This window comes from Equus asinus, chromosome 19, assembly GCF_041296235.1.
Source record: "Equus asinus isolate D_3611 breed Donkey chromosome 19, EquAss-T2T_v2, whole genome shotgun sequence".
Taxonomy (NCBI): domain Eukaryota; kingdom Metazoa; phylum Chordata; class Mammalia; order Perissodactyla; family Equidae; genus Equus; species Equus asinus.
The window spans coordinates 20,890,977-20,893,279 of record NC_091808.1 but is presented as its reverse complement, the minus strand read 5'-3'; the positions used below and the strand labels follow the sequence as shown (position 1 = coordinate 20,893,279).

The following is a 2,303-nucleotide window of genomic DNA, read 5'->3' as shown; positions in this document are numbered from 1 at the left end:
ATGATCTTGGTCAGGGTATATCTCCATCTCCTCTCTGGGCTTGGAAGAGTTTGAACTTCATGGACCCTTCGGTCCCTCCTACTTTTGCAAACCGAAGAAAGCATGAACTGCCATCATCTGCCAAGCCCATACTCTTCAGGATGCTCCACTGATGAAATCTGAAGGATACTTCAGCACTGAGGAGGAGCAGAGGATCCCACTGTGGAACTGTGAGAGTCCCCGTGCTCTTGTGCAGAGCATCACTTTACTGTGGCTCCTCCTGTCTCCACATATGTCTGCCTAGGGTCCTTCAACAATGTCTGCTGTCCTTTAAGGCAGCTTTCCATTTTTACCTAGGTTTCCTCTGGTTCAGAGACAAACATGGAGATTTCGTTTCCAGAACTAGGCTACAATGCAAGCATTTAAGCTTTGATAACTAGGGAATTGGGATTGCTTCTCGGCCTTTTGGCTAAGATCAAGTGAAGTATCTATTCTTGGTTTTTTTTTTTTCTCGTTTTTTTTTTTGGCAAGGAATATTGGCCCTGAGCTAACATCTATGCCAATCTTCCTCTATTTCCTAGGTGGGACACTGCCACAGCATGGCTTGATGAGCAGTGTGTAGGTCCGCACCCAGGATCCAAACCTGTGAACCCTGTGCTGCCGAAGCAGAGCACACAAACTCAACCACTACGCCACTGGGCCAGCCCCAGTAGTGTCTATTCTTATCAGTTTAATAGCTAGGGAATTGGTAAAAATCCTGTTTTTGAGTGTTTGGTTCAGATAGGAGAGCTGAGAGAGACACTTGGCGTACTAACTAGCGTGGGGCTATTTAAAGTCCTTACTGAAGACCAACGAGATAAGTCTCAAAGTCTAGGATAGGCCTTGGACGAGGCCAAGTGGCCAGGAATATGGAAATTACAAAACCAGGACCTGTGTAAGCCAAGAAGTTCTCAACAATCAGGGACATAAAAAGTAGGAAAAAAGTTATCTTCAGGGTAATTCCTATCATCTTCATGTATAATTTGTTCTCAGTCTCTTCCCACTGCCTGAAACAGGGCCTGGCATACATTAGGTGCTCAATAAATATGCATGGAATGAATGAATCATTAATCGAAACCTTGTTAATCGTTTCAGGTTTGCATTATTTAGTCATTTACTACACCACCATTTATTAAGCATCACCAGGGTACTAGGCACTGTGCTAGACGCTAGAGAGTTTACAGATAAATTTTACTGGAGCTCAGAGCTCAAGTTCTGGCAGGGTATTTACCCAAGCGGCAGTAAGTACACTAAGAAGGGGTAAAGATAAGACAGTGGAGACTAAATGTCAGGAGATGCAATAAAGGAGGTTAACAAAAAGGGTTCACGTGAAAGGGCTGCCTTCAACTTGCCCTACTCTGTTCAACTTGAAGCTTGCCGTACCCTGCTCAACTACAAGAACTCAGTCTGATTATTCAAATGAAAATTCTTGGGCACGGATTTCCAGGCAGAGCTGTGGGGAGAACTTTTCCCATGGAGGGTCCTTGTTTCTGGCTCTCTCTCCACTTCCTGGAGCGACCTCAACTGGCACTCCTCGGGCGACCCGCCCTATTATAAATTTCTCTCTGGCAGCTCACCTGCTCCCTGGACTGGCAATTGGGAATCTCATACCTGGCTGCAGCCAAAAGATTTCAGGAAATGGTGCTCTGGAAACACATCTTTAAAATGAAAACAGATAAAGGAGCTGGCAGTGGAGCCAAGGAAAACTCTACTCTTTCTGAAAAGCAGGCAGTTTGTTGGCACTGGAAACCTACCTGCCCGCTCTCAGCCACCACCACATCCTCTAATAAATGCAGTAGTGCACACAGAGACACACATACACACGAATGCGCGGCAACTGGGCTGTAGAATATGCGCTCGAAAACCTGAGAAACGCTCGTCCTAGGGCTCTGTGGAAGGCCCCGTGCCTCCTAGAGCCTGCAGCCCTTCGAGGTTCTAACCTGCAAGGCCTGGGTCACACACTTCCTTCTGGAGAAACATTCGTGGATTCCTCCTCCACACTGTAGACAATTCAAACCAAGTCGAGTGGAATTTTTACAGGCATTTCTAAGTTAGATGCACCTTATAGCAATCTTCACTTATAAGCCCTGAGACTTTTGTTTCTAATTTAGTAAAAGGAAAAATAAAAGTTGTGAGTTGGGACCATTTCATCTACTAGGGTGGCATTAGTAAGTTGATCCTCTCTTTGTGGAAGGCACCCGAACCCTACCAAAAAATGTCACTCAAATAATATTCCCTTGCGTGGCTGTAAAACATTCCTATTTATAAAGTGCTTCCACTTGACT

General features: G+C 45.3%; 1 pseudogene; it reads left to right on the top strand.

The window, feature by feature from the left end:
• Positions 1-428: 428 nt before the first annotated feature.
• On the top strand, positions 429-575 carry LOC123278568 (U2 spliceosomal RNA; annotated as a pseudogene).
• The last annotated feature ends 1,728 nt before the right edge of the window (positions 576-2,303 follow it).